We start from the raw sequence: 14,063 nt of genomic DNA on the forward strand, positions 1-14,063 counted from the left end.
AGGGGCAGAGAGAGAGAGGGAGACACAGAAGCAGAAGCAGGCTCCAGGCTCTGAGCTGTCAGCACAGAGCCTGACACAGGGATCGAACTCATGAGCTGTAAGATCATGACCCGAGCTGAAGTCGGACGCTCAACTGACTGAGCCACCCAGGCGCCCCACCCCCCCACCCCCGCCTTTTTTTTAAGAGGCAAAGGCAAGTATCCCTTCTTGTACAAGAATCCCATACAATTGTGTCTCCAAGCACTAGTGCATTAGAGAGATGAAGTAGACAGAACCTTCGATCCATACCAGTCAGCCCCGATGCAATGCACCTTTCTTTAAGTTTGGGTAGAAGACCTGTTACAAACTGAGAGGAACATGACTGAGTGCTACTGGGTGACTATGACTGAGAGATCCATTTGTAATCACGAGGGGGATCATAGAAATTGTGGATGTTCGTTACTGATAGTAATGTGACTAGATGTGTTTTTGCAAGCTAAGTATAAAGAACATATCATGATCCCATCTCAGCGTATACCTTTCCAAGCTTATCTCCTCTCTTTTGTGCAACTACTTACAATACAAACTAAAGATTCTACGGTTCCCAGATATTTCCAAGTTTACCTACCTTTATGACTGATAAAACCATGTTCTCTTCTAGGGCCCAGTTTTGCATGTACTAACACTACACAACCTTCAGGGTTCAGCTCACACATTACCCCATGCTTGCTACTTAAAGAGTGGTTTCTGAACCAGCAGCATCAAATGGTATGGAATTAAGTGCAGAACCCAGTCTTCATTTCAGATCTCAACCTACTTTTTCAGATTAGTAAGATCCTCAGGTGAATCATAGCACATTTGAGTTTGAGAACTGCAGTCCTACACTAAAAAGGCTTTTTGTATTTCTTTAATCTAAAATAACCTTGTCCTGGTGTCTGACAATCCTGCACATATAATTTTTTTCAGTGGGTTTTACCTGTCTCTAAATGCTAATTCTCAGCTTGTCTTTAGGCCAGAGTTGATCCTTAAGACTTTTTGTGGTGGCTGGAGTCTGTCAAAACCTGAGTCCACATTTATAAATCAAGAGATTTCCTATTTAAAAACTCCAAGGGTTTTGTTGTTGTTGTTGTTGCTGTTGTTTTAAAAATCAGGATGTCTAGAAACATAAACAGAACAGCTAGAATGGTTGTCTGGGGACAGAGTGACTTTAGCCAGTGGGCCACAGTCCCTACCACACTCACATATGCCCTGGATCTCAGGCAGCTTTACTCATTTATGTTGCCTGCCTGGCCTCTGACATTGGAGTTTGCAGCTGCTGCTTGCAAATAGACCCACAGCTCCTGCCCAGAGGAGAGACATGTCTTTGTCCTGTTCAATATTCCTGGTTCTAGCAAAATATCCAAAAGAGCTCTTTCTATAAACATGTTTTTAAGGTGACATAAGACAGCACCTGACCACAAAACATCTACAACCTAGTTGTGACCTTAAAATTACATTTGACACCAAATGCTAATGAGGCTGCTGAGAACCTAGATCGCTCATAAACTGCTGGTGGGGATGTTACCATGAAACAGCTCCTCTGAAAACAGTTTGGCAGTTCCATATAAAACTAAACCTTTCCTTCCCATATGCTACCCAGCAACAGTGCTCTTGAGTATTTGTTCCAGAGAGATGAAAACTTAGGTTCGCCCAAAAGCTGTACAGGAATGTTCACAACAGCTTTAGTCACAGTAGTCCAAAACTGGAAACAGTCTAAATGTTCTTCAACTGGTGAATGAGTTAACCAACTGGTAAACCCACACCTTAAAATACTATGCAGCAATAAAAAGTAATGCCATATTGAAAAATGCAAGAACTTGTTTGGCTCTCAAGAGATTTACGCTGCATGAAAAAAAGTCACAAAAGATTATACACTGTATGTATGATTCCATTTATAAAATATTTTTGAGGTAAAATTATAGAGAAGGAAAACATATGAGTGGCTGTCAGGAATGAGGGGAGGGGAGGGTGTGGCTATCAGAATAGCACAAAGGAGATTTATGGTTATGGAGAAGTTCTCTATGTTAATAGTGTGGTGGTAACAAGTCTACACATAGGATAAAATTGCATAAAACCACATACATGCAACACAGATGAATGCATGTAAAACTGAAATCTGAATAGGTTCTGCGGATTGTACCAATATCCATTTCCTGGCTTCTGTTATCCTATCGTTTTCATTAAATGAAACTGGGTAAAGGATGCACAGGACTGTCTTGTAGATTTTTTTTGACAACTTCCTGTGAATCTGTAATAGTTCGATATTAACTTTTCTTTAAAATACTAGTCAAAAAACTAAATTGGAGAGTATGCATGATTGAAATGACTATTTTAAATCATTTTCTTTTCTAACTGGAGCCAAGACACTCTGAGGTCAAAGGACTATTTTTATTTTTTGAATGGTGGCCCAGGAATCTAAAGAAAGTAAGAAAAACCATAGAAATATATTTATATGTAAAACCCATAGACCTATATCTATATGTACTTGTGTATCTAGTCTACAACTTTTACGTGTCCAGTTACAAAACTCCTACTCGGCTTTGATAAATGACCATTAATGTGACAATTGTTCCTGGAGAACCCTAGCTGGACGGAGTAGCTGAAGACGTTTATTACCAACATTAGCATTATGTGTGATTCATGCAGCTTAAGAAATGCTGATCCAGGAAAGCTTTCTCAGTTGAGGCACGACAATGGAGTTTAAATATTCACTGTATAATAGCTGGCAATAAAGTCCATATTAGGTAGGAATAGTTTATTTTGATACGCTTCTCTCAGCCAAAGCAGTAAGATTTGTTTATTAGTGTTTGCTTAGCCGGACATTTTATGGCTATAATATCAGTGCAGATTTATAGTGTGTAAAGTAGTGTAGTAAAGATCCTTACTACAGTCTGTTCCTGTTTAAAAAAAAATAAAGACCCACATCTCAAGAGCTCTACCTCTGACTAAACAGAAAGGCAATTTCAACATGGAAAAACTAGTAAATAATAACCCAGGAAGTGAGGGTTTGGACATTTCTCTGAGATGTTGCCATTTCACATGATTGTTTCTTAAGCACTCAAAGTGAAATAGGGCAGGGAGGGGCAGGAGCATTAAGTTGAGGGTCCAGATACCTAAATTTTTATAAACAGTTTTTTCACCATTCTTGTGTCCAACTTTGTTCTATAAATATCAACACATTATTTTTATAGGGTGATTATTGACTGATGAGTGACAGAAAGGTAGCAAATGTGGAGTTTTTGTTCCAACCAAGCATTTACTTCATTTCCCCAATAGTTTCATGAACACAAATATGTTGGCTGAATGTTGTACAGCTTGTTGGGTTGCACTTTGGTTGAATGGGGAAACATGAACTAAAAAGCTGATTGGTATTTCCACAAATATCACTGGAACCTCAAGTAAAAGGGCTTTTTCATAGGCCCATCACTGAAAATTTCACCCATCAATGGCTTGTATGACAATACAACAATGATTCTCAAATTGAGTGTTGACAGGAAGTTAAGAGGGAAGGCATATGTATGAAACGATGGTAAGTTCTGAAAAGATATAGACAGGGAGCTCCTGGTGGCTCAGTCAGTTAAGTGTCTGACTCCTGATTTCTGCTCAGGTCATGATCTCGCAGTTTGTGAGTTTGAGCCCTGCATAGGGCTCTGCATTGTCTGTCTGTCTGTCTCTGTCTCTTTCCTGCTCATGATCTCTCTCAAAATAAGTAACTTTAAAAAAGATATAGACAGGATGATAGGAAAGGTAATTGAAATCAAACAGAATAAACTTTAATGGAATCCATAGAAGTTTTACATATCTTTCCAAAGAAATCAAATAAAAATCTAAAATGAGCATATGAAAATTCATGGCAGTAGGTCTGTAAACAATGACTTAGGGAATTTAGGATAAGTATAGGCTTAAGCCATCTACAGCATAATGTGTTTATTAAAACAACAACAACAACAACAACAAACCAGCAATGGTCTTTGTATAGTGTCCAAAATACGGAAGTTAATAGTCATATTCTACACTGGTTGGACCACATCTAGAGCAGTGAGATTCATTTTTGGCTTTAGACACAAACGTCAATAAATTATATAGTGTATCAGATGAATGGATAGGCTGAAGCAACTGAAGCTATGCCATAAGAAGACTGTTGAGTTACCTGAGGATGACTAGGGAGAAAAGACATGATAGGTCTTCAAATATTTCATGGTACCTAACAAGAGAAAGAGTCAGGTGAGCCCCAGTGTCGAGTTCTAGGAAAGTAGCTTTTGAGTGGATATAAATTTAAAATTGTGAACTATTTAGAGGTGTCACATTAAAAGAACTACCTTGAAAGAGACAAAGATGGCCCATTACAGGATTTTGCATCAGCAGAGGAAGGTGGCCATTGAAAGAAGTTATTGAAGCGAAACATCATATAAGTTAGGACTCCTAAACCCTTCCAAATCACCTGAATAAAAAATGTGATCTTAAAATTCCATGGTTTCTATGACGATAGGCCATACTATCTAGTTAAAGAATGATTATTGGGCCATCTGGGTGGCTCAGTTGTTTGAGTGCATCCAACACTTGGTTTCGGCTCAAGTCAAGATCACACTGGTGACATGAAGCCTGCTTGGGATTGTCATTCTCTCTGTCTGTCTCTCTCTCTCTTTGTCTCTTTCTGCTCATTCCTCACACTTCCTCTGTTTCAAAATAAATAAACTTAAAAAAATCACTTTCATGTCTAAAATTCTGATGTTTGATATTCTCTCTCCCAGTTCAGAACAATTAATATAGTACGTCACCATAAAGGAATCAATGAAAGTTCAGTCTAATTCTCATTGTGTATTAGTGATAAAGCTAAGACTCTACATGGTAGTATTTATAATGATGTTCCAATTGTTTGATACTTACAGTAGCAATTGTAGCATCTGTAGCTGGAAGACAAATAGCGGATTGGAGAAAATACCTCATTGCAAAAGTCATTTTAGTTACCTGAAGAGCAATTTTTTAAAGAAAACTAAGAACACCTAAGAGATCAGCATGAGAATATACAAACTTCTTGTGTCTCTGTTCATCTGTAGTTCAGTAGTTCATGCCATTGATAGAGCTAGCCTTGTTTTCCTTTCCTTGATTCCATGAAACTACACATTCCTGATGTTGTCCTACTCATCTTACTAATCATTGTCAGTAAACTGAGAATTTCTCCTTTTCTTTCCAAACTTTAATTGATTATATCAGTCCAAAACATTCTTCTCCCTATTCTGTATTCTCACCATAGGCTATGTTAATGTGTTCATTGCCTCCAGGTTTTAAATGACATCCATATGCTTGAGGTTACTTAAACTTAAGTCTGACCCTAAACTTCATTTGGATCTTCAAACACATATATCCACCTTTCCATTGGATATGTTGACTGCATTAACCATGTCTTTTTATTTTCTGTATTCTAGTGTTTTGAGATCTGGGCCTTGGTTGTACACAAAGGGCCTGCCCCTCCCAAGTTCAGCTAATTCTAGAGATGATAAATAATTCACTCTTGAACATGTCTTTGAAACACAAACCCACCAATCCAGAGAGCCCATACTCCCAACTCCTTCTTTTATCAGTTCTTACACTCTAGGCCACTATTCCTCTGCCTTAATGGCCTCAGGGCTAGACAACTAGAGACAATCTATATACCTCCGAGTCGGCTGAGAATATTTAACCTAGCAAATCCTAAACCTCTTTACCCTGCCTTACCCATTGCCTTCTGAGGAAACCACCCATAACACTTCCCCAACCTTTTGCCTACTGATTAACCCTGGTACTTCCCTGTTTGGCCCTGCTTGGTATGCCATGCCTCCTGCTCCTAGGGATTTGTGAGCATACAAACTTTTTCCTCATGACAGTAATTTTTGTGTCTGTATGATGTACCATACTTGATTAAAATAAGCCCAGTGTACCCTTAAAATGCATGTCCTAGAAAAGGAATATCCAAGATCCAGTGGGGCTTACAGGCTCCCATAACCCCCGAACCCCTTAATGTCTTACCTACCAAAACATGTTTGTCTTTAGAGTGTCCCATCACAGCAAATGCTACCACCATCCACCAAAATTGTTTCTGCCCAGGTGTCATTGATATCTTTCTCTGTCACTTCCCACATCAGATCAGCTAAAAAGTAAACCATCACTCTACCCCCACTGTCAACTTTGACCCAGAGTGCTTCAGCCTCACTTTCACATCCATTAATCAGTTTAGTAAATATGACCATGAAGGACATTTTTAAAATATGTATCTTTTTTTTTTTTTTTAGTGTTTTTATTTATTTTTGAGAGAGAGAGCACACGCATGAGCAGGGGATGGGCAGAGAGAGAGGGAGACACAAAATGTGAAACAGGCTCCAGGCTCTGAGCTGTCAGCACAGAGCCCCCCCTCAGGGCTCAAACTGGTGAACAGTGAGATCATGACTGGAACGGAAACTGAAGACTTAACTGACTAAGCCACACAGGTGCCCCTAAAATGTATCTCTTAAGAAGCTTAGACTCTTAAACACTTTGCCTTTGCTCTTAAATTCATTCTAAAATCTTTAACGTGGCTTACAAAGTCTGTGTGGCATGATTTCTCCTACCTTTCCAGCCTTCCCTTTGCACTGCTCCCTCCCTCTCTCAGGACAGCAACGTGGATACATTTTTCAGTTTCTCAACAGTGTGCCCCACCACTGTACTGAGTGTATTTCAGAGCTTATGTGTCAGTTTCTCAGGGTGCCTGGGCGGCTCAGTCCGGTAAGTGGGTAAGAATCTCTTTCTTTAATTTTTAAAATGTTATTTATTTCAAGAGAGAGTGGGGGGAGGGGCGGAGAGACTCCCAAGCAGGCTCCTCAGGTCGGTGGCGGTGGCACGCAGAGCCCAGCACCGGGCTGGAACTCACAAAGCCTGAGATTGTGAAGTGAGCCAAAGTCAAGAGTCGGGCGCTTAACCGGCGCTTAACCCACTGAGCCCAGCGTCTGAATCCAACCCAGCATCTGGATCTTGATTTCCACTCAGGTTATGATCTCACATTTCGTGAGATCCATCCCCACACTGGGCTCTGCGGTGACAGTATGGAGCCTGCTTGGGATTCATTCATCCTCTGTCTTTCTCTCTCTCTTCCCCTCTCCTCTTCTGTCCCTCCCCAGCTCTCCCACAGGTGCGTGCATTCTCTCTCTAAATAAACAAACTTAAAAAAAAATAAATGTCCACTTCTCAGAGAAGGCTTACTAGGTTAAGTCCTCTTGCATCTTTAATGTTCAGTGACCTCTTTCAGAAGAAATACGTATTTAATGTATGCAGTATTTATTCCCTCTCTTTGCCTAGACTATAAGCCTCATGTTGCCAGGAATCGTGTATACTCCCTGTGTCTCACCTAGTGTAGATGCCAATATATTTACGGAACAAATGTATTTTTATACAACTTTAATGTTTATTTTTCAGAGAGACTGTGCGTACAAGTGGGGGAGGGACAGAAAGAGAGGGAGACAGAATCTGAATCAGGCTCCAGGCTCTGAGCTGTCAGCACAGAACCCAACTCATGGCTCCAACTCATGAACTGCACGATCATGACCTGAGTCTAAGTCAGATGCTTAATGGACTGAGCCTCCCAGTTCTCCTACTTATAGAACAAACATATTAATGCATTTATTATATTAATACAATAATACATTTGTAAAGACTATTCTGCCATTTGGAGTTAATGACATACAGGTCTTGAATTAGAGAAGATCCTCCTTGGTTTTCAACAAAGTTCAAAAAGCAGGAAAAAAACATTTATTGCTTCTACTCAAGAAGACATCACAAAAGTCAGATTTTTTTTGTGAGCATTCATTTGCTTAATGAAATATGGAGCGTCTATAACCTTGCTACTCAAGTTGTGATTCACAGACCAGTATCAGCAGCACGTGGAAGGTTGAGCCCCCAGACCCACTGAATCACAATCTGCATTTTAACTAGATGCCCAGGCGACTCATAAGCACATTAAAAAATTGAGAAGCACTGAGCCATAGTATCTTCATATTTATGCTATTAACTATTTAAAATTACTTAAAAATTTCCAGCATTATACAGCACATCACTGGGAGAGAATATACTGAATACATGATGGTTGGTTTCTATCACCCCCCACTGCCACCACCAATGGTGTCCCTTATAAGGAAAGGTACAGACTGTATTTGGTTACGCTCAAGATCAGGCTTTTTCCTTACCAAAAAACAAAACCATTCAAAGTGAAATCAATAGAGAAAGCAGATGGAAAACAACCTCAGTGTTTAAAATTCAGCCCGTAGCCCCATTTTACATGATGATGTGTAATACAAGCAGCTAGTTTGTAGCCCGTCGTTTGGAATATACCTGCAAAACAGACACTTCTGAAAACCGTTTCATTTCAGTGACTGAGATGCTATGTGCGACTGCGGTTATTGAGAGTGATTTCTAATTATTTTGGCTTCCTTCGGATAAATTACCAGAGAGAAGTCTAATCTGCCATATGGTTTGCTGATACGCTGACAGTCACAAGCCATCTTTACATGCAGTTCATCTGCAGTCAGGTGCTTACTTCAGGCATATAGGAACAACTACCGAGTAATATCACTGAAGAGAGTGCTTAATTTTATTAGCCACTAATGGGAATAATCTTATTTGTTTCACATGAACATTGATCCCAGAATGTATATCACAAATAATAGACTCTAAATGCAGCATCCCCTTAAAACTCCTACCAACACTGGCAATGAAATTCCATAGGAGGAACAGGATTTTGTTCGGAGTTTGCAGTCCAGGGTTGAAGTTTTCTCCCCCCACTCCCCATCTTCACTATGTTTCTACTGCTGTTTTTATTAAGTGTTGCAGGAAGTTCTGACAACCTCACCCAGAAAGATATCAATCCCTCCCCCACAGGGTTTAGAGTCTCTAAGCCCGTCTGACAGTACAACTCAGACATGTTTCTAATAACCGTTTAGAAGCTCTATGACAGAATTCTTTTTCCATTTGTCAAGAACTATACACAGGCATTTTGATCATTGTCACAATTTAGAGAGTAGGGAACAATGAATGTGCTGAGAATCCCCCTCCTACACTCTGATGGATTCTGCTGGAGGCTCAAGGATTTAACGAAAACAGAGCTTGGGGTTAGAATACATGTTTCCACTTTCCCCTTCTTCCCTCATGCCTTTGCTTCATCTGCTGCTCTCCTTTCCTGGTGATCCTCCATGTTTTCTTTCTTTCCCCTTTTCCCCCCCAAAAGAGTAACCTAGACCAAGAGACAATTTAAATGTTTTAGAATAGATAGCACCCTAAAAACATGCTCTGTCTAGCTTCTCTAGAAATGACTTTAAATGGCATGAGCATTTTTTTTTCATAATTTCAATACACTGTGAATTGTTCCTTGTAAGAAAAGAGATTGCATAATCTTGGGAGGTTTGAGTTATTTTTCAGGCCTCAGATACCTAAATTGTTTGCTCCATACACATGTATCTGTTGTTATAATCATTCTCTGAACTCTTTGAAAATACTGCCGATAATGGAAAGAAATTTCGAGATTTGGTGTGCATCTATCACTAATATGTGAGGTGTTGCTATAAAATGGAATGATTTGAAAAGCTACATAAATCTTTGTCTCCATATGCCCTATCTGGGTTAATGCATACACAGAACCAGTACCTACTGTATGTACTACATTGGTAACAGATTTGTAACAAGATGCAATTGTGGTTAAGAGCACATGCTGTGGAGACAGACCGAAATGAGAATGGATTTCACTCACTTCTTACTACTGTGACCTTGGGCAAAACCATTTAAATTCTAGATGCCCTGGTTTCCCTCTTTACTCAGGGGGTGCATAGATATCTTTTACAAAACTTTTAAATTAAATGACGAACATACCTACAAAACTGTTAATGCAGTCCTGGCCACAAGGCAAAAGATAAAATGTAGCTATTGATCTTATTTGTATAGATAATTGCTGAAACATCATCAACAACAAAATGACTTTATATGCCCCTATTCAAAGCAGCTCAACAGATCACTGCCTGCTTGCTGATCTTTGGAATCAAACAGTAACTCATTTGGTGACCCAAAGTTCCTTTAAGGAACAACAAAACCACCCACAGGTATTGTCTTGAGGCTCTGTGATCCATACCACACTAGATTAGGTTTCAGTTGATGGAATGGAAATATAAAAACAGCTCACAACAAGTATTACTGTGCTTTTGTATATGCAAGTCCTATTCCTGAAAATAAAAGAACATTAAGTATAATACACGGTTTTTAAATTTTTGTAAAAGTTTTCTTTGACAATGAAACGTAATACATGATTTTTGAAACCATAATAAAGGTCAATAAGTGAAAAGCTGATAATTTCATAATTTTTCATTACAGAAGGGTGATACCAAGTATATATATATACATATATATACACATATATACATATATATACACACACATATATATACATGCACATGTCTACTGGATAAAAAGCTGTTACCAAACCTTAACATTAGGCACATTTCTACTTGTTACAAGTAAAAATGTTTGAGAGATAAGTAACTGTAGCTTCCTGTTTTTATAATTACCTTAAGTCCATTTTGAAATGTATACCCATTTTCCCGAAACCCTTGGCAGTCGCATGCTGATATCCTCCTTCAAAATCAGTATGCAATTGGGGCGCCTGGGTGGCGCAGTCGGTTAAGCGTCCGACTTCAGCCAGGTCACGATCTCGCGGTCCGGGAGTTCGAGCCCCGCGTCAGGCTCTGGGCTGATGGCTCAGAGCCTGGAGCCTGTTTCCAATTCTGTGTCTCCCTCTCTCTCTGCCCCTCCCCCGTTCATGCTCTGTCTCTCTCTGTCCCCAAAAAAATAAATAAAACGTTGAAAAAAAAAAAAAAAATCAGTATGCAATGATGGCAAAAGTAGTATTTTGGAAATAATTAATTTGAAGAGGTAGAACTATGTGAACCACTAAGCTTTTTTAAAATTTTTGTTAATGTTTATTTATTTTTGAGACAGAGACAGAGCATGAACAAGGGAGGGTCAGAGAGGGAGGGAGACACAGAATCCAAAGCAGGCTCCAGGCTCTGAGCTGTCAGCACAGAGCCCGACGTAGGGCTCGAACTCAAGAACCATGAGATCGTGACCTAAGCCGAAGCCAGTGGCTCAACCGACTGAGCCACCCAGGCGCCCCTCACTAAGTTTTTTAACCTTCACCGAAGACATCTTTACGTTACACCTGATCTTAAAATGCAATTACAAGCACAGTGATTCTAAAAGATATATCCAGTTTTCTCATTCGTATGTGCATATTCTGGTGGCCATTGGCAGATAATATAGGCATTAAACATTAATACTCACCACCTGCAAAAAATACCACACAGGCTTGGCTTTCCTATCCTGGTAATTGCTGAAAACTACAAATTAAAAATATAATAGCGTGCGCTTGTTAGAATGTTTGAGTGGTGTTTGCTGCATAAAATGGACTCTTGAGTAGCAATGACTAAGAGGTACACACGATTTTCCTAAAAATAATTAGTATTGTGCAACTAAGGGACCACCTCCATAATGTTTATTTTTCTATCTTTGTATATGATCAGAATAACATTTTTTGTTGAGAATTCCTGTCAACTATACCTCAATAATTTTTTTAAATAAAATTAATGGACTTCAAATATTTTTTTTCTAAGTATATACAGTGTATTTTGTTAGGGTGCAAAATGATTAGTGATCAAAACAATTCTATGAGATATTCTGAATCTTTACCAGACCATTGTACCATTTTTCAAATGGGTGACAGATAAAACAATAGTTAAGAGAAGTTGAAATACATGTTTTCACTGTAGTTAACATAAGGTTTTAAATGCTGTAATTTCAATCATTTTTTGTGTGTGTGAATGAGATGGCGATCAGTTGAGAACTAAGGATTGGGCACAATGTTCTGGCTGGTCACGTGATAAATCCTTGAGCTTTTAAAAGTGTTCAGGCCCATGAAATATGCAACTTCCATTGATTGTTTTAGCTGAACAGTTTAATTTTGTTCAGGTTCCAGAAGCGTTAGCTGTTATGATGCTGGAATAAAAACTGTGCTTGCAAATTGTCAATATTTCTATACCGAAGTTATTCCAGCTGTCAACCTCCATATTTAAGTTATATTGGCTGTAAAGATGTTTAAAGAGGACTATCTCTTTGTTGACTTTCTTCCAACAGACCTCCTAGGATCAGATATCCCTTGATCCGTGGTTTGGTCTTCCGTTTCGCAGCTTCAGAACATTAATTTTTGTCCTCACAGATGACTCTCAGGGATTCATACAAACTCACTCACATGAAACAAACTGTAACTAAATTGCCTAATTTATTAACTCATATTGAGAAATACATCTGCCATGGGAACAGAACATGAAGATAGGCATCCTCTGACGAGAACATTCCCTCCCTTTCAGAAAAACCATGAGAAGCCAAATTATAATCAAAAGATTGCTTGATGATCATGTAATCAGAACAAGAAAAGTGATTTGTGTGATTTGTATATTTAATGGCATCATGCTATACCAGACGTAGCAATCTCTGTAGCATATGTGATACCTGTTGCCGAGAGAGAGTCCATCTCTGTCAGGGTCCCTGGTCTCCTGAAGAAATGAACCTATCCGACTGGCATTCTGCCCACTCTCTGTCTCTTCTGAATGATCCAGTCATTCTTTAACTTTCCTCTTGCCTTGCTGTGCTTACAGGGTCAAGCTGTGCTTCTAAGTTGGTTTCCTGACTGTTTCAGATCAGGCTCTTGACATAATGTTAAAGTTAGAGGCCCTTCCGTTTATTTCCCTGCTGACAAGTTCCTGAGGGCATAGTCCTTACACCCACCAGAAACTTCTGAATAGATTGGCAAAATCACCAGCACTGGCTTAAATGAATCTAGCTGTGATTCACTTAAATGATAAAATAATAACTGAAATTTGAATAGCACTTTAAAATGAACTTAGTTCTTTTTATGTGTTACCTAGTATGATAAAACAGCTCTATTCTTTTTTTTTTTTAACTGAGAAGAGCCTAGGAGAAAAGGAAATACATTAATAGTTATCATTCTAATAGCAAAATTCAAGAAAAGAGATAAAATGTTTGTTGTTTCCGTATTAACTAAACACCCACAGGAATCAAATCAAAGGCAAAGGGATATGATACATCAGTATGAAAACTGTTATTGTTCCTACCCACCATAAAAAGTTTTGCTACATTTGTCTTAGGTTTGTGGCTTTGATTTTTACTTTAATTTTCATTGCTTTGCCCATGGTTGGCCCATTAAAAAACACAATCACTTGGTAAAGAACATTATTAGAGTTCTGAGAGGCTATTACAGTCCCAAACACTAGGTACGGCACTGTGAAGAATAATTGTGTAGAATTTGCAATCGGTGCAAGGGGCAGCTTCCTTTAGCTTCAGAGAAATTCTAGCAGAACAATTTACGTAGCCTGTAAGGAAAAGCATTGCTTGTAGAATGGAGCAGAATCTGTAAAAGCAGAGGCAGGTGTGAAGGGAAGTAGAGCTCTCTCCCCACACAATGGTCAAAGGCACTCAGAATCAACTGGTGATTATCATTCTTATTCGTGTTATAGTTAAAGCTCCTTCCATTTACTAAATTCTTCCCATTTGTCAGACGCGAGACTAGTCTTTTAAATGCCATCATGTGATTGATTTAATCTGTACAGCAACTGAGTGAGAAAGATGATGTTGTTATTGCCAACAGGGAAAGTTCTATTTTTAATTTTTCAGATGTAGGAGAATTAGAATTTGCAAAATTCATCTTCTTTTGCTCCACGACATCTCCTTGGTGTTTGCTTCTGGTCTCATTACTATAGATTGTTTGATTGCCATGCCCACAAAAAGCATGCTCCTGTATTCCTCTAAGATTCAGATCTATGACTTTGTTCTTCCGCTGGAAATTTCCACTCAGTTGTCCTGCAAATACTAACAACTTACCATTTCTAAAACTGTGCTCCTCTTTTTCATATATGATCCTGCTTCACCTGACATGCTCCTGACTTTAGTACCACCATCAATACATTCTCTCACTAAAATGCTCA

The 14,063-nt window shown here is 38.9% G+C and overlaps 1 protein-coding gene across 1 annotated transcript in view; it reads right to left on the minus strand.

Annotated features, from left to right (window-relative positions):
• The window catches only part of LOC123606375 (syncytin-1-like), a 131,969-nt gene extending 119,341 nt beyond the window's left edge, over window positions 1-12,628 (minus strand). The window contains exon 1 of the mRNA XM_045494608.1: window positions 12,571-12,628. The gene's annotated coding sequence lies outside the window, so the exon portion shown is untranslated. The remainder of the gene's footprint in view (window positions 1-12,570) is intronic.
• Window positions 12,629-14,063: the final 1,435 nt, after the last annotated feature.

Source organism: Leopardus geoffroyi, chromosome A2 (genome assembly GCF_018350155.1).
Source record: "Leopardus geoffroyi isolate Oge1 chromosome A2, O.geoffroyi_Oge1_pat1.0, whole genome shotgun sequence".
Lineage (NCBI taxonomy): Eukaryota > Metazoa > Chordata > Mammalia > Carnivora > Felidae > Leopardus > Leopardus geoffroyi.